This window comes from Talpa occidentalis, unplaced genomic scaffold, assembly GCF_014898055.3.
Source record: "Talpa occidentalis isolate TD23 unplaced genomic scaffold, MPIMG_talOcc4v2.1 talOcc4.17, whole genome shotgun sequence".
NCBI classification, from domain to species: Eukaryota; Metazoa; Chordata; class Mammalia; order Eulipotyphla; family Talpidae; genus Talpa; species Talpa occidentalis.
In genome coordinates, this window is record NW_023601754.1 from 5096859 (window position 1) to 5114680 (window position 17822).

General features: G+C 46.7%; 1 long non-coding RNA gene across 11 annotated transcripts in view; it reads right to left on the bottom strand.

Moving 5' to 3' along the window:
* Window positions 1–17822, bottom strand: part of LOC119248903 (uncharacterized) — a 99327-nt gene that overhangs the window by 14150 nt on the left and 67355 nt on the right. For 4 of the 11 annotated variants that reach the window (XR_008552379.1, XR_008552378.1, XR_008552387.1 and 1 more), the window contains 5 exons: window positions 14078–14167; window positions 13650–13732; window positions 8620–8744; window positions 5001–5311; window positions 3145–3458 (listed from right to left, as the gene is read on the bottom strand). This is a non-coding gene — a long non-coding RNA (uncharacterized LOC119248903). Of the gene's footprint in view, window positions 1–3144; window positions 3459–5000; window positions 5312–7721; window positions 8109–8619; window positions 8745–11506; window positions 11625–13649; window positions 13733–14077; window positions 14168–17822 lie in introns of those variants that run through there. The other 7 variants (XR_008552381.1, XR_008552382.1, XR_008552383.1 and 4 more) reach the window with 7 other exon arrangements.

A 17822-nucleotide genomic window follows, 5' to 3' on the forward strand; every position in this document is an offset into this window, starting at 1 on the left:
CATGTAATCCCTTGGGAACCGGGAAATACAAATAAGCAGCACCCTTGGGCCGCTCGGAAGGTGTGGGCAAGCGTGAGACAGGAAGGACCCCAGGGCACCTTTCCGTGGTGGGGTCCCTGGAAGTCAGGGGCTGTGGGAACACAGAGCTGGGAAGCAGGTGACAGACTGAAGCTTCTTCAAGGAAGCAGCTCTACCCCGGGGGGAAAAAGCATGATGCTGGGCAAGTGGTGGTGTCACAGCCAATTCCATCCTCTTTCCCAAAGCGGGATGAGCCCCGAGTCCCATAAGATCTTAGGTGGATGTTGACAGAGCTTGGGGTCAGCCTGCTGCCAGTTAGAATTATCTGGAAGAGCAGAAGAGAATATTTCACTGATGTCCTCCAATGGCTAAAACAGGTTTTTGGAAAATATGTACTACATAACTATGACAGATTTCTGAGACCACGAACGAAAAAAAAAATAATTTCACCTCCGTCAACAAAGCAAAATCTTCCTTCCACTGCAGGGCGTCCAGAAAGTAAAATGGTATCAGTGGGAAAATTGCACATATTAAAATCTTTCCGACTTTAATGTTGTTCCAAAGGAAACGACATCATTTATTTCCCTCTGCTTTGGAAGCAGCCAAAATCCCTCCGGGTCAGAACCAAACAGCTACAATTAGCCAACTAATTGGGACAAATGAGGGAGGGTCTGTTGGCCCAAAGTACCCAAATAATTGGAACTTTGTAGAGCTGGCCCCCCAAAAAACATCAGCCCAAGCCTGAATCTTTGTAGCTATTCTATTAAAGGAAACAATAAATTACACTATGTAATTGGGGAGATGGTCTTTTTTTCTTATTTTCTGACATGAGATCGATTGGAAAGCCGAGGCAGGAGAATTCCACATGGGTAATTCCTACCAATTAGGTAGGAAACTCTACCAAGCTGCTTGAGCGAGCTCTGAGGCATGCCGGGATATTACATGTCCACAAAGAAAATATTAATTTTAAGCTCAAAGAAAAAATAAAAACGGGAATTTAAAGGAGGGGGGGAGAATAAGGAAAAAAAGTGTCAGGATATTTATATAAACTGTCATTCCTGTGTTTTCATGAAGGCTCAGGCCCTCTAAGCAGTCAATCAACACTCTCTCTGATCACAGGCTTTGCCCTGGTGGAGGCGGGCGATGTCAGCCAAGGAGAAAAACATGTGGAAAATCTGTTAACCATGTGTGTTATTCCTGATGTCAACATGGAAGGAAGCAGGGGAGAGGCCTAACCTCGGTGCCTATGCATACGGGCTTCCAGAATGGAAGGCTTTAAAAACAGGCCCTGAGGGTGACTGTCATGGGTGCGGTGATGATGGCCCTGGCCATGTCGATGACGAAGATGATGATGTGGCGATGCTGATGGTGACCGTGACAACGGAGTAAAGACACAGGATTCGGTCCCAGCCCAACAGCAGCAAAACACGACCACCTGGTGACCTGGTGTCTGGGGATTAATGTTCCACTGTGTGTGTGTGTGTGTGTGTGTGTGTGTGTGTGTGAACAACACGTGAGAAGTTGAATTTTGTATTGCTCGCCAATGGAGAGCTGAAAACAGGCTGTTTGGGGGAAACACTGGCAATTTATTTTCCGGCCTTACTTTAAAACCACTGTCCTGACAGGGCGTAGAATTTAAGACAGTTTCAGCCTCATCGGCCAGGGAGAGCACCATCACAGTTTCATTTCGGGGAGGTTGGGGGGAGTGTGGGTTGGCAGGTGTGCTGGGGAGCAGATCAGTGGCCTGGCTCTGAGGTGGCAGGGATTTATGTGCTTAACTAGGGGACTGTGGGAGAGCCTTAGTTTCCTGCAGAGTGAAGCGTTGGGCCTGGGGCAGCGCCTGCTGTGCTATTACACGCATACAAGTCCCCTGGGGAATTGTACCAGCAAAGCAGGTTCTGGTTTGGGAAGTCTGAGCAGGGACCTGTGATTCTACATTTCTAGCAAACTCCAGGGTGATGCTGCCCCATGGAACCACAGTCCAGAGAGGGCTTCGATGATCTTTACAGTGGGCATTTGCGGCCTCTGCCTGCCCAGCACCCAAGGGTTGAACACCTTTTTCCCTACCCTGATGTTCTTCTGGAGAACCACACTTCACACTCGTTCCTTGTCCGTTGGGCTTTCATGTGGGGCCCATGCTGGTCCTTACCCCCAGTTCCAAAAATGATGTCATAAGCCAATTAGGGCACCCCATCTCTGTGATTGGCTTGCAATGAGCACATGATCGAGGGCAGGTGAATACAACACAGGACTTTGCTGTTGCAACCCCTGTGAAAGTGATACCCTCTTAGCTGGGGGTTTTCTGACATGAGATCGACCGGATACTCGTAAGACACTTTGCAAAGCTATTTCATTCCATCATGGTAAGCCCTGCCTGGAAATAAAAGAGAGCAGAACTGAAAGCCAATAAGAGCATTTGAACTCCTAGATACAGCCACTCCTGAGCCCTGCTGATACTATTTGCCAATTCCCATACTATACCTACCTCCACCACAGCTGATTTCAAGCTAATGCCAGTGAATGCAGAGTGAAACTGTTAGGGGGAAAGGATGTTCTGAGCTAATTCCACGCAGGCTTTGTGGACGGCACCCCCGCTCCAGACCAAAGCCATCAGGACATTGGGAAAGACGAATCCTGTCACCACCCAAGGGAAGGTGGCTGGGACCTGAGGGTGGAGTTAAGCAGCCAAGTGTGGTATAAAAACCAGACACGTGGGCCTTGGGGGTCGCTCTGTCGCTCGCCTCCTGGCTTCAGGGCTCCTGGCTGGCGGCCAGCTCTCAGAGCGCCATTTGGGATTCCTGATCAGCGGATCGGGTAGGACGCATTTAAAACTTTGTCTCCCACTTTGCTCCCTGAGCTGTACATTCCCTCATTTGCCCTTCCCTTGTAAATAAACCTTTTATTAACCTTTCGCGTGCGCCTGCAGTGGAGTATTGATAAGTCCTTTTAAGCGTGCGGTGAGGACCCCACAGCCAGGCACCCCGTTTTGTATCGGGGCTGCCCTGTAACAAAAAAACAAGCACCAAGTAGCCATTCTATGACACTTCCACCATAAAGATACGATCACTATAAACCCGATAACAGATGATAGTAAAATAATTCAGAAGTGATGAATTTTAAGATGGATCGCCTTTATCTTCATATCGTTTCTTTAATTTTATAGGGTCTTCTTTTCATGCTAGCTTTGTCTAACCCAGTTTAAAAGATGTCTGAAAACTGAACTGCAGGCTGGTAGGAGGCAGAATGGGCGGGGTCCAGGCACCCTTGGACCCTCTGTTATCATTTCTAAACAGTTCAAAAGTGAAACAGAGAAACCAAGACCCAAAGCTATCACGAGAGTAGATCAAAGTTTGGAAAGGGATTAGCCACCTCTTCAGGAATCGTGGTTTAAAATTCCAATGTGTTAGACAAGCTCTTTTTGAAATGGTAATGCCTTGTACCTGAATAGAAAAGACAATTAAGATAATGTGTTAATTTTCCCCTCGAATCTGACAGTAATATTTTGATCCTGTTAATTATCCAGAGAAGAGAAAATGTATATAATGCAATAGCTCTGTGCCGAGCTGACATGCTTGCTGCCTGGCTAAGTAGGCACACTTATCCTATAATTAGCTGCTTGGAATGCAATTTCCATTCCTTCCTAACTACACCCACTAAAAAAATCAGCCAATGTGGCGTTTTAGGGCTGCTGCTGTGGAGGTTTCCCCTGGGAAAGCAGCCAATGATTATTTACTAAAACTTAACCTCCTTTCAAAACTATCAGAAAATAGCAATCCGTTTGCTAATGATTTCTGGCAGGTGAGGGTTAATCAATGCTTCTGGAACACGAAAGCCCATGTCATTATAGCCCCGGTTTGCCAGCCTTCTCGGAGGGGTAGACTTATCGATGTCACTAACTGAGCATTTTAATGAGAGTTCATTGCAAAAGGGCGACCCTTCCGCGGGCAGGTCAATGCAGAAGGGAGGGCAATGGAGCCAAAGTTATTTTCATAAACTGGCAAACAGGGCTTTCTAGATGAAATGATGCGTTTCAGCATCATACTTCCTTCTGAGTGGAACTGGTGGCCAATTTAGTTGTGCATTTAACAATACGTTTCATATTCATTCTTTTAAGACAACTGCTCCAGCCCTCTCCAGGACAGCTAATAAAGGAGGAGGGATTCTGTTAGGATGGTGGCCTGTGATCTGTTCCAGAATCATAATCTGTGTCTGCCTAGGGTATTTAGTATGTTCTATAAGGCACAAATCATGTTCATCATGTTTTCTTCTTACCCCACGTCTGGATAGCTGATCTCTGTAATTTAAAAAAGTGTGGAAGGATGGAAATAAAGCTGGGCCTGGGGTCAGAACACTCAGCTTCATGTTCTAACTCCTGTTTCTAATCATGGGAACTTGCAAAAGGCATATAAGTCAACCTGCATGAACAGGATCACTGGGCCATCCAGGAAGCACTTTCTAAAACCTGATACAAGGGTCAGAAATTGGCTGATTTTGCCTCTGGATCCCTGAACAGAGGCCTCCTCTTTACAGATGCTTCTAGATGTACAGAATGAGTGAATGCATGAATGCAAGCCTTCACCGCATAGTCTTCCGACTCCAGAAGAGGCTGTGCAGTTACAGAGGTTGAGATCATGTCCTGGGTGGCCCCACACCATGGATTTGAAGGCCAGCTCTGCTTTTAACTTAGAGGCTGTGTGACTTGGGTGAAAGGACTCAACCTCTCTGTGCATCATCTATAAAATGGGAGAGTGATAAGAGTTCTTCCCTGGACTGTTGGCAGGGTAAAACAAATAGATAAAAGTACATTTCCTGGAACAATGCCTGGCACGAGTTATGACACATAAGTGTTAACGAGAGGGACTTGTATCATGAGGACAAAGATCCTACCAAACCACACCCCACTTTCTTGAGCCACATGCAGATTTAATAGTTCACAGGCCTGTTTCTCCGGGGAAGTCAGTAATCAGAAATGGGGGTCTCACCTTGATTCTTTGACTGGACATGCGAGCCTTAGCGGGGACGCATCTCCCCCTCTCAGGGGCCTTCCCTCGCCCTCTTCCTCTCTCCAGGACTTCCACCCGCTGTGGATCTAAGCTCACAGGGAGCTCAGGTGAGCTGCCACCTGCTAGACCAGGGAGCGGATCCTGGGGGGAGCGTGTCCTGGTCTCGGTTCTGATGGCAGCAGTTAAGGATCCAGTTAAGCAAGCTTCGTGCGGCCGATGTCATGGCAACTCGTAGATGAAACAGTCTTTTCAGTGCCTGAGCTCGGGCTTCCCAGGAACCTGCTGAGGGGCTGACAAAGCAGGGAGAGTCCAGGCACCCTCGCCTGCCCCCCTGAACCTCTCCCCGCCCCACCCCAAACCCACGGACTCCTCACCCCGGCCCTTTCTTCAATCAAAACCGAAGCATTTCCTCTCGGGTCATGAACCAACCTGGGCTGCCCTCCCTTCCTGGCTCCACCCACAGGAAAACTCCCTCACATGCACACCTATGACGTCACCTCATTCCTATGACGTTGCTCCTGCCAGCATCCTTCATTCACACAGCTCTGTGCTCCGCCTGTCCCTCTAGGCACCCACTCAGGCCTTCTGTGCAATGGCGCCCACGGGGAACTGCCAGAAGCACCTTTTTGCATGAAGCTGGCATTCTGACGCACCCCAGGTGGGGGGCAGGTGCATGGGCGCAGACCACGCTTCGGGTGACAGGGGCAAGAGAGCAGGATGTCCTGCTAAAGCTACACCCTCCCTTCCAGACCACGTTTCTCAGGCCCGGCCCGTCTGGCGGGAGCTGCTTGCAGCTGTGCTGGGTCAAAATAATCAGGCCACGGAACAGTCCAGAAGGCCCCACAGCTCACCTGCCTTCTCTTGAACCCTGTTCTCAGGGAGGGGGCATAGACAGAAGCTTTGTTTTTAACCATAAAAGTAAAGACCTGATCTTGTGACAGAGAAGGTATACGTTGGCACACTGAAGGTCAGAGGGACCCAGAAGTTCTCCTAAAATGACAGCTCCTCAGCAGTGCCTTGTCCTGCCTTCCCCATGCGCTGAGCATGTTTCGGCCAGAGACTGTGCAACCTGCCAGGGATGGACTGGTGGAGAACACCTGCCCTGGGGAAGCCTGACAGAGCCCAGGGATTGGAACGAAGCTCTTGCAGAGAGGTGAGCTCAGGGTGTAGCCAGGGAGAGGGCTGAGTCACAAGGGAAGGCGCAGTGTGTGCGAAGCCAGGGGTGGGAAGAGACAGTGTGAGTGAGCAGCTGACAGTCAAGAAGTGGAGGCCACAGGGAGGAGGGGGGGATGGAGCTGGAGAGGGTGGGGTGGGGCCCACCCAAGCATGTCTCCTTAGGGTGGGGGTGGGGCCCACCCATGGGGCCCACCCAAGCATGTCTCCTTGTCTCCTTAGCCTCCATTAAGGGGTGGGGCTTCGCCCAAAGAGCAGTGAGAAATCCTGAAAGGTTTAGAACTGGCCAGGATGATATAATCAGTACCTTTGGCTGCAGCCAGAGGGGACCAGAGTGACGGGGGTGGGGGGGGGTGGGGGGGGGCAGGGGCAGCAGTTTCTGGCGTGGTGCAGGCAAGGGACAATGAGGCTGAGTCTAGAAATAAGGGCTGGGATCAGGAAAAGACCCGGGCAGGGTGTTCTTGCGCTCAGGTGCTCCCCTGGGACTCTCTGTCCGGGTCAGTTACCCATTTTCCCATCTTCTCCCTTTGAAGCGGGCTGGGGGCCTCCACCTAGCAAACCTCCCCCGAGTCTAATCCAGTGTCTGGCTTAGCCCGAAGGAGCGAGCAATCCAGATAATGAGATAAAACACCGAAATGAAACTGTTGGAGAAACTGCAAAGCAAGGAATGAAACGATCGCTAAGTCGGTATAAATCGAATGTGAGTGCTGCAAATCCATGGAGGGAAGACATGATTAAGAGGTGCTGAATTATTAACTGGGAACACAGAGGGACTCTGATAAGAGCGCTGCAATCCCCAGGAAGCAAACTGAAGTCCCCAAAGCCAAAAGGGACCCCGTAAACCTCTTGCGAGGCCTGCACGGTGCTTACTAATAGAGGGATTTTTTTTTTTTTTTTTACATTTTAGAGTTGAATTTTATAGCAGCTTTTAAAAATCATGTAAAGCACTGGGAGATTTTTATAATGAAAACCTAAATTTCCAAGACCCTTTTGGAGATGGTGAGAGAAAAATGAACCAACCTGGGCTGCAAAATACTGTCTTCCTTCCCCCCATATATCTGCTACCTCCCACTTAGCCACAGTCCCCACTGCTCTCTATTGCCTCCACACACGGAGACTGGTGTCGTTTGCTCCTTGTTATCACACCTGTGCTGTTGTCCTTAGAGCAAAGTGGACTGCCAACTGCTTTTCCTCCCCTGAATTCCCTTTAGTAGAGAAAATGAAAGCTAGACAGAGAGTGATGTATTTCAGCAAAAAAATAAAAGCAAGCAGGTTTCTACGGATAAGTGAAGAATATCAGTGAGTCTTACTTAACATGCAAGGAAATATGCGAGCAAAAGTGACAGGGATTTTTCAGACATTCAAAAGCCGAAAAAGAATTTTTATTCACAGACCCTCATCAAAAGAACTTCCCCAAACATGAAGTTCTTCAACAATATGGAAAACGAGCCTGGTGAAACTAGGCTGTGAGAAGTACCAATTGAGGTTTATTAAAAATAAAAAAAAAATAGAAACTGATCAATAAATAAGGTATTGTTTCCATAGGTCTTACAACAATTTTTTAGAAGAATCATTAAGACCAAGTGTTGGCGAGAACAGGGAAGCAGGACATGGAATCCCTTCTATTGCTGGTGAGAATGTGCATGTCTGAGATTGCTGTGGGGAGCAATTCGGTAGAAGGGGGTAAAGTTGATGATGTCCAGCAGACGAGCTCCAGGCACCTGGCCTGAGGACCCCTGGCCTGGGTGCACAGAGACATCGGCTCCACCTTGCTGGCCACCTTGTGGACATGCAACTCATTTTATGTCTGTTTCTAACAGTGAGAACAGTGTCTCTGAGCAGGGAGATGTTAGGGGTGTCATGGATCCGGGTCAAAGCCATCTGATCAGGGTGGGGACAGTGGACCCGCAGTGGCTGCAACAGAGATAACGGCCATGTTGGAGCCCAGCTATTCCAGGTGTTCCTTTCGGGAATATCACCCAGGAATAGCCATGCCTCCAATGGGGGACTTGACCAAACCACCCACCCAGCCAATTCACCAGCCCTCTCGTGTGCTCCCCGCCCCAATGCCGATCACGTTACCCCCGTGCAAACCTGGATCTGTGTTCAAACTATTGCACTGCTGTCAGGTTACACGGTCCTGCTTGTGCCCTAAGGTCTCAGGGTGTCAAGCAACTTAGGGAACATTATCATTGCACAGTGACATTTGTTTAGGAGTCCCAGACCCCCAAAGAGCATTTTCCAGAGACTCTCACCAGTGCAGACTGTTAGTTAACAAGGATGATCATTGTAGCTTGGGGTTATCAAGAAATAGGGAAAAGCAAGAAGGAAAGGAGGAAAATCTGCAAAACTACCAAAAACTATTGAGAAAAATATTTTCAGTTCTTCAATGTCTAAGGGTTAGAGTTCTTGAAATTTCACTTACGTGAAACATCTTATTTCCATTGACACCAGATTGAGGAGGTCTTCCCAGCATTTTCTCAAATGAATGAAGCTTTGTTTCCTTGTTCCTCACAGCACTGGGAGAAAGTGTGATGACGGAGGAAATGTCTGAATTTGAAAGGAAGTCTTAAGGGGTTGTGAAGTCTCAGGAAGGTTCTTAAATGACCTAACCAGATGTTTTGAAGTCTGATACACCCTTAACCCAAACTGAAATTCATAACAAAGTCAAAAGCAATAGACTCAACTGGATTCCAAAATGCCTTTTCTAACAAATCTGTTTATCCCAAGTGACTTTAACGGGACCTAATTCCTACTGGGAGAGAGGATACGGCCCTGCTTGGAGGATGAAATAAAACTTCAAATTCAGGTACGTCTTTACTGCTGGCTAAAAAGAGAACCCACATTCCTAAGCTTCTGGGGAACCTGGCTGACCCAGCCGGAGGACTGCGTCAGATCCTGGATGACCTTGGGAAACTGCTTGACTCTTCCGCCCTCAGTTTCCCCTTCTGTAAAATGGGAACGAAGTGGTGTCCACCCCCTTAGCATGTTGTGCGCTCTAAATGAGGTTGTGAGGTGCCCAGAGCAGTGACTGAGACATAGTAGTAAACCATCAATAGTTCTTTTTATCTATTGGAATATTCTTATTTTTTGGAAAGTTAGCTCTGCTATCTGGACTGTAAAATTATGGAATTTTTTTTTTTATATTTAAATGTAAGACATTTAATTTTTTTAATGCTATTGAAGAGGGGAAGAGGAGGAGAAATAAGAAGTTCCCTGCACCGTTCCACCCAAGAAATAAAAGTCCTAGCAAGATGTGGTTCTATACTACGTGGATGGAGGGAGGCATTGGAATTTGAATGGGTTTGATTTGGTATAAACCACTTGACACATTGGCCAAAAATGTGTGGACAGAGTCAAACAAAATGGTACTGAATGGTGCGCGCTCTGAAGCTTGGTCTGGGCTAACAGAAAAATAGAGTCAAAAGAACGCCAGGCTGGGATCTGGGGGCCTGATTTCCATCCCGGCTTTACTGCTAATGAATGGTGACCCTCAGACAATCACGTCTGCTCTTGGGGGCTCAGCTTCCTGGCCACAGAATGAGCAGCATGGACTGAATGGCCAGCTTCTTGGGTTGGATCTGTCCATACGGAGGGCCAGCCTCTCCCTCCACCACGGCGGCTGGACTCTGAACAATGGCCACTAGTGCTTGTAGGGTCCTGGGCCAGAGGCTCACACCCAGTTCACAGGAGCTGCCTCCTCACTTCTGCTGTTGGTCTCAAGGGACCCAGACATGGGTCCAGTCCACTTCCATCAGCACTCCACGACCGTGCCCCGCCAACTCCCATCCGCGCCTGTGCTGCGCTTGCCCTTGTGATAGAGAGGTGAAGCCCGCTTTCCTTAAAGCAGAGCTCAAGAAACAAATCCTCAAGAAGCACCAGCTCATTATTTTTGAAGACTCTGGAATGAAAGTCCAAAGTAGAAACACAAGCACCGCTCGCATTTCCATTCTGAATAGACAATGCATGCCAGGAGCGTTGAAATAAAGATAGTGTGATTCGTTTATTATTCCTTCTCTTTAAAACCTGCATTAATTCTGATTTCTATTTAAATAAGAATGATTAAATTTTATCAGCTGAGATGGAAATATTGTGATAAACACTGGCTTGTGGCCAAACTAATCTCCCAAACCCACAGCTTACGGCCATTGTCTTGTATAGATATTTGAATGGCAATGGGCTTTTATCAGTATTTCTAAAGGCACTCATTTAATTATGTGGTTGTAAGGATTTTCAAAACCCAAAAGAATACCATCAATACATATTCATTTCTTGGATTAATTCGACATTAACATCAGAAAATATTGTTATTTAAAGGATGCTCCTACTTGTTTTTGCTTTAGCAAAAAATAAGGAATCCAGTTCTGGAGGCAGTGGTGTCTTTTAAATGTTCTGTTTAACTGAAACTATGAAAATGCAATGTGGAGTGACTGGAATTTAGAATAACGGGGATTAGAGGAAGACACGGGAACTCCGCTGGTCTCTAATAACAAAGTATGTGTACTTCACAGAGTTTGGACCACAGCGAGGAAATAAAATCTCTGAACTAGGAAGCTTGTACACACGTGTGGATCTCATCAATCAAATATAATATATTTGAAAGCCTCAGGAAAAAAAAAAATGTTCAAGGGCAGAGGCAGACAAGGTACTTCCTGCACAAAATTTCCATACCCAGCAACTTGACTGGTCTAGATTTCATTACAACAGGGGATTCTACATTTCTTTAAAAGCTGATAAAAGATACAAAAACACATCTGGCATTTTTAGCATGAATGTTTCCTCCAAAGCACGTCTTGATTTTTCGCCATGAGGATGAATAGTTTGTAAAGCAAACTCACGCTCGACCTTAATTAAGTTTGGGATGTCTTCTTCTATTGGGTGGGCTGAATGGGACAAATCCACTCTCTGGAACTGAAACCCACAGGATCGGTGTCTGCAAAGGCAATTGCTCTTTTTTTTCTTGGCTTGCAATCTCACCGAATTACCAGACAATTCTTTCTGTGCTGATATTTTGAGGGGAGAAGGGGAGAGATGAGAACTGGATGGGGAAGGAAAGATGAGCAATTTGTCAAGCTCAGGAAGGCTGTTCTATTTTCAGGGAGACCCGATGTCCCGAATTATCAGGGACTGAGGGGTGTCCCCCGACTAAGAACATTCACTGCTAAAAGATGAATGTTTGGTGCCAACCAGACTGGTCAGTCCTCTGTACTATTTCTAGTACATTCTAAAGGCTCCAGCAATAGAAAATGCAGATATTTAGATTTGATCGAATGTTTCTGAAATGTACAACTTGTCACAATACAAATACTAACCAAAATCCACAGAGGAAGTTTATTGTAGGATCATGGAGATGAAGAAGACTTTTAAAAGTAATTTCTTGCAGATTATGCTCATGGATCGCTAATGCCACAGGATGATATTCAATTTGATCTGAAAAGGGGTTTGGAGATAAAATAAGTTGATGTTCCTCTTTTAAAAGCTCCTTTACTACAGGACTTCTCAGTGCCCTTCATAATAATATCCATTTTTAACTGTAGGCTGTTAAACATGTTCGACCGAAGGATTCTCTTTTCCAAAGAGCATTGATGATACTAGTGCTTGGGAGAGGCTACTAGGAAGCAGGCTGCCTTCTCACTAAGTTGAAAACTCTAGTTCTTCAAGGAGAATCCCACAGGCTAGGACACAGCAAGATTAAGGAAATTTTCCTGGCCCCTGAAAGAATTTTGCTTTTGTTACACAATAAATGAGAAACAAATACAAATTTGATCGAAATAGAAATGTAGATCAGAAATCATTCAAGTAATTGTTTAAACCATATCAGCAAAGGATGCTTTCCATGGCCATTTTGGCCATTTTCATGTGTTTTTCAATTCTTCTGCAAAAGCGTGGTGTGCTCCCACCCAAATGTGCTCTGCTCTCTGGCCAGAGCAGACTATGAAGACATTGAGGCCAGATGCTAGCTCAGCGTGAACCTCCTTGTCTACCAGGGAAACATGCGCATCCTGATGTTTGAGGAGCTTTTGCACCGCCTTCTATAATCCCCACACTCTTTTATTTGTCGATATCGCCAAGAAAAACCAGCCTATGGATTCCATTCCTATGGAAGAGCCATACCTTGTCACAGCAGGACGGCAGAAGGATGGTTACGTGAAAGGATCCAAAAGTGCAGAATGATGACTTGCTTATTGATGAGACGTCTATCTTTTCAACAACTGGTGGTGGCATCGTTCAAAAGATAAACTATGACTGTATCTCCATGACATTGAAACCAACCACTGATAGGCACAGTGGCAAGGGAACAAAGCAAGAGGGAGGCACGGGTAGGACAGTATTATTGCCTACAGGCAACCTCAGACATCTCGGCCAACCATGGACTGGACAGTCACCCCATAAGCCCCACCCCTCAGCAAGAAGGACCTGAACTTCCCAGGAACCAAATGGCTAAAGGGAGATGAGAAAGCAGATTCTGCTGCCTGGAGGCTCAGCCCCTAAACACTGGAAGTGCCTCTAAGTCCAGAGGATGTGATGAGTCCTCCTACAGAGCAGAGACCTTCCAGTCCCAAGACTCAAGACCTGTGCTCAGCTGCAGCTGTCGCTCCTCACCACGAGTGTGTTGTTCCCTGTCTGCTCTCTACACCGTGGGAAGCAGGAGTTAACTCGCTCCTGAGTGAAGAGGGTTAAATGAGAGCGTTTGTGTCTATGACTTGCACCTAGTAAATGAAAACTGTAACAGGGGGGTCCCCAGGAAAAGGGAAGGTTTTAGGTTTCCTGCCCCACCCAAGGGAGGGTAGAGCTGAGCAGGGAGAGAAGAAGCTGCAGAAGAGACTGAGGAAGAGAAGGAAGCAGGATGGAGCCAGGAGACCTGGAGGAAGCGCATGGAGCCTAGAGACACGTGAAGAAACTGCACTTGCCTTTTGGTCATGGACGGGGTGACACAGATGTGGGTGAGACCCGTGGGGAGGTGACAGAGGCGGTTTTTGTCTTGATGTTGATTTTGCTCTTTTCCCTCCAGACTTGTTTGCTTGTTTTTGATTTTCTTCTGTGGGTCCCCACTGGAAGATGCCTTAGACTTGTGGCAGGCTTTGGGGCCTTGCTCTGGGTCAGTCCTATTTGGGTGGACTTTTACCCACGAGGGGACTGGCAACTTTGGGTGCTTGATTCAGAAACTAGATTCTTTGTCGTTTCTGTATTGTTTCCTGATTGTATTAAAGTTCCTTCCCATTAAAGTCTCATAGGTTTTGTGCTGATGGCAGAACCCGTTTTGAGCAGGCAGGTTTGCGGGGTCTGGAGTGCCCCTCTCGCTGCCCTGGAACAAAAGCTCGCATGTGTGACAGGGCAGATGTTGCCAGGGCTGAGCTTTGTCTTGTTTTGTTTTTTAATGGTGGTAATAACAGTTCAGATCTACCCTCGTAATGAGTTTTTAAGTGCCCAGGACTGTGTTGCTAACTGACTTACCCGCGTGACAGACGTCCTGTTTTGCTGGTTTCACCCATTCTCATCCCACGTTTGTTCAGACACCCATTGAGTTCCTGCTGAGCCTTGGGGAGCGTAGGAAGTCAGCAGCGATTAAGATGCCCGCCCTGCCCTCAGGGAGCTCCCACGGCTTCTCAGAGAGGCTGACACTGAAACTACTAATATCTTCCCAGGTGCTCCTCGGCGCTGCCTGGAGGAAGGAGGGACTCTCACCAGTGTCTGGCGGAGAGGGCTGGGACTTGGGGATGGTGATGGAGACATTCTGGAAGGGCGAGGTCTGACTTCTCCATCCCTTTGACTTTTCTCTTGCAATCAGAAGCTGCTCCCAAATCCCATTCCTTGATCCTATCTGCTCTCCGTCTTGCGCCCTGGGCTGAAAACCTCTCTCTTCCCACCTCTATGCCACTCACCTTCACCGCTTGACCTTTCCCCAAGCACACATTGGATGGCCTCTGGGTCCTCAGACAGCAGAGTTAGGAGATTTATTGGGAACAAAGCCCCTGAAAGATAAAAGAGATGTATTACTCAGCCCTTGATGTTGCTATGGCAACAAATCCCCCGCCCCCATTGTTTCTGTCAGCCAAGAATAAAGGCATAAGGTAACTGGGAGCTTCTGAATCAAGGTCTATCACAGACGGCAATCGGAGTGTCAGCTGAAGTTCTGTTTTAATCTAAAGGTTCAACTGGGGTTGGGGGGGCTCCCTGTGGCACAAGAGGTTGTCTCAGCACTATGAAGCTGTCCACAGCCACTGCAGCACGAGTTCAATCCCCCGTCAGGGAGCTGCCCACATGGCACAGCAGACCTCTTGGGAGCTCTTGCTCGTTGCTCCCCTCAGCAGTGTATTTCAGGAGATCTGCCTGTTCTGCTCCCCACTCTGTCTCTGGTGAGTCCTCTCACCCCCCACACCTCTGGCCTACACCCCAGCTCTTGTATGCATAAATAAATAAATCTTTAAAAAAATAGAAATAAAAAATAAAGGTTCAACTGGGAAGGCCTGGCGTCTCTGGGGCTCTTGGTCTCGTAAATTCTCCAGGATACCTGTAAGCTGCTGAGAGGATTGAGTTCTTTGTGCTCTATTGCAGTGAGGGTTTCATCTGGCTGTTGGCCAGAGTCTACCCTAAATTTCTTGCCTCTTCATAGGGCAGCTCACACTATGCAGCTGCTTCATCGGAGCAGGCACGTTGGCGGGTGTGGGGGGGTACTGAGAAGGTGCCAGCAAAACCAAAGGTGCCGTCATGTGGGACCCACCCTCAGAAGGGACTCCCATCACTCTTGGTGACTTTTGTTAGAAGATCCACTCGATGCACTGGACCCACTCTACATTAAATAGCATAAATTGTTAGTGATGCTTATCAAAATCAACTGTTTATTCTTTTATGTGAGATGAATATTCATAATCACATTGCGACAGGAGCCAATTAATGAGCTAGATACACAGTCAACCAACAGGGCTGTCCGATGACTTGGTGAACCCTCAAAAGTTGAGCTTTTCCCTGCTTCCTCCAATGACCTTGGTGTTGCCATACAGCTTAAGAGAAGAGGCCTGCGCTGACTAAGGTAGCTTTAGATCTGATGTATCTCTGGGGCTCCTGGTCTCGTAAATTCACCACTGAGAACAGAAATTTCCCAAAGTGCTAGTGGTTGGAATGTGCTCATATGTCCTACTTGTGGAAACATATCTTTTTTCCCCCCTCTAGATTTATTTACTTATTTTCTTATATTATTGTTCACTTTTGTACATTTGATTTCTCCCCTCGGGTGTGGTCCCCATAGTTGTCCCACCATCACAGCACCCGTGATCATCACCATAGTCCCATGTGCTCCTCCAGCCCCTGTTCTCACCCCATCCCCTGCCCCTCCCTAAGCCGACCCTTCTGATCTATGGTCAGCTTGCAAGTTTTGTCTTTTTCCTGACCCTTTGTTAAGTTTCTCTATAGTCCACCTGTAAGTGAAACCATCCAGTATTTATCCTTTTCCCTTCTGACATATTTCACTTAGCATAATCTCTTCCAGCTCCAAAATGTTGCCCCAAATGGCAAGAGTTTGCCTTTTTGATTGCCGAGTAGTATTCCATTGTTTATATAGACCACAACTTTGTGATCCATTCGTCTGTTTTGGGGCATTTGGGTTATTTCCATATCTTGGCTATCGTAATTAGTGCTGCAATAAACAAAGGAGTTCAGGTTTCCTTCAAATTAATATTTTATTTTTGTGTCCTTTGGGTAGATCCTAGAAGCGGAATCTCTGGGATATATGGTAGCTTCAGTTTCGGTGTTGGAAGGATCCTCCACACAGCTTTCCACAGTGGTCAGGATCCCTACCAGCACTGTAAGAGTGTTCCTTTTTTTCCCATATTCTTGCCAGCATTTGTTGTTTCCATTTTTTTTTTTTTTAAATCTAGGCCATTCCCACTGGTGTGAGGTGGTAGCTCATCGTGGTCTTGATTTGCATTTCCCCAATCATTAATGGCATTGAACTTTTTTTCTTATACCTCTTAGTCATTTGCATTTCTTCTTTGAAAAGGTGTCATTTTAGTTCCTCTGCCCATTTGGAAAACATACCTTACACCATTAAACTCCAACTCATTCTCATATATTATTAAATCTCTCTTTCCCAAGGAGCTCACTCACACTAAAGCTCTCCTAAATAAAGGCACAGTTTAGTCAAATCACTCCTCACATCCTGTATCATGTGTTACCTTCTTTTGTGAGGTTTATGTTAAATGCCAGGTGCTCTTCTACACTATAAAGTCCATGAGAGCAGGAACCACTGCTGCCTTGAGCCCTGGAATCCTCAACACAAGCCCTTGAGTTCCCAGACCCCTTACCAGGACAGATACTAAAAGGCTTATCTCACTGAAAGCCTTTGGAGTATGTTGGGTTTAATCAGGTTAAAGGTCAGTCTATGGTTTGTTGTGACTTCGCATGTTGAAAAGCTTCCCAAAATATATTAATCTAGCTATGCTGTCAACCAGTATTCATTAAGCACCTACTGTGTGCCAATCTAAAAGAGATTAATGGTCGGTTGATTGACTGTCTCTCTTTACCCTGCTTATCCATTTATTCTTCTCATTTTTTACTTCTCTAGCCATCCATATATCCATGCCTTTATTTATGCATTTATTCCAATATGGATTGAAGGTGGTTTATGCACATTCATAAAATACACCACTAGAATATAAATTATGAGCAGGTGCAAATGGAAAAGGGAAAAGCATAAACTCGCATGTAGAGGCAGAATCACCAACAACTCGGACTCTCACCTGGCAGAGCATGCTGGCCTGGATGTGAGTGATCACAGCAGACGCATAGATACAGGATGCTGGGGCAGACCCACCATAAATATCTTCCTGTGCAGTTACCTTCAATTATCCAATGGAATAAGCCTCTTCCTCATGTGCGTATTTTAGGGGACTTTAAAGATTTCACACAGCTTATTCATTCCTTTTTTTGTTGTTGCATTTGCTGAAAACTGTGCTAGGCACTGAGCTCAAGTGTCAGGTGGGAAGGAAGAGGGTGTGGAATGCATGTTTGTTACTGCTGAGGAAGCACAAGGTCTGAGTTAGAGACCCAAGTACTATTCATGGCTCTGTAGGTCGCCTTACTGTGTGGCCCCGGTCCAGTTCACCCGGTCTCTGGGCCTTGATGTCCTCATGTGAAAATCGTGGGCTTCGTGGCCTTGAGCGTGCTTAAGGTAGTGCTGTGGTTATGGAATAGAGGACAGACTTGGCTGGAGCCAATCAACTCACCGATTCTGTGGGTCCCAACCCATTCCTCTGAGGTGAGATCAGCACAGCCTGTGAGAAATGATCAATGTCTCTCGGAAGATACATTTGTAACATTTTTATCCTCAACTGGCACCTATACCCCTTGGTGCTGTTCTGCTAACAAAAGCCCAAAGCACTTTTACCTAATGGACCCTTTGAAAACGCTGAATCCTAAAGACAGGTGCTTTTGTAATAGAAGTTTATGCTCAGAATTCGCAAGGATTTAAAACAAACATCACCCATCTAAAAAATAATAATAAGGGCCTCCCTGGTGGTTAAGTCTCGGCGCTGTCACCACTGCAGCACGAGTTCGATCCCCGGCCAGGGAGCTACCCACATGGCGCAGCAGACCTCTCCTGTCTCCCCTCAGCAGTATATTTCAGTCTGC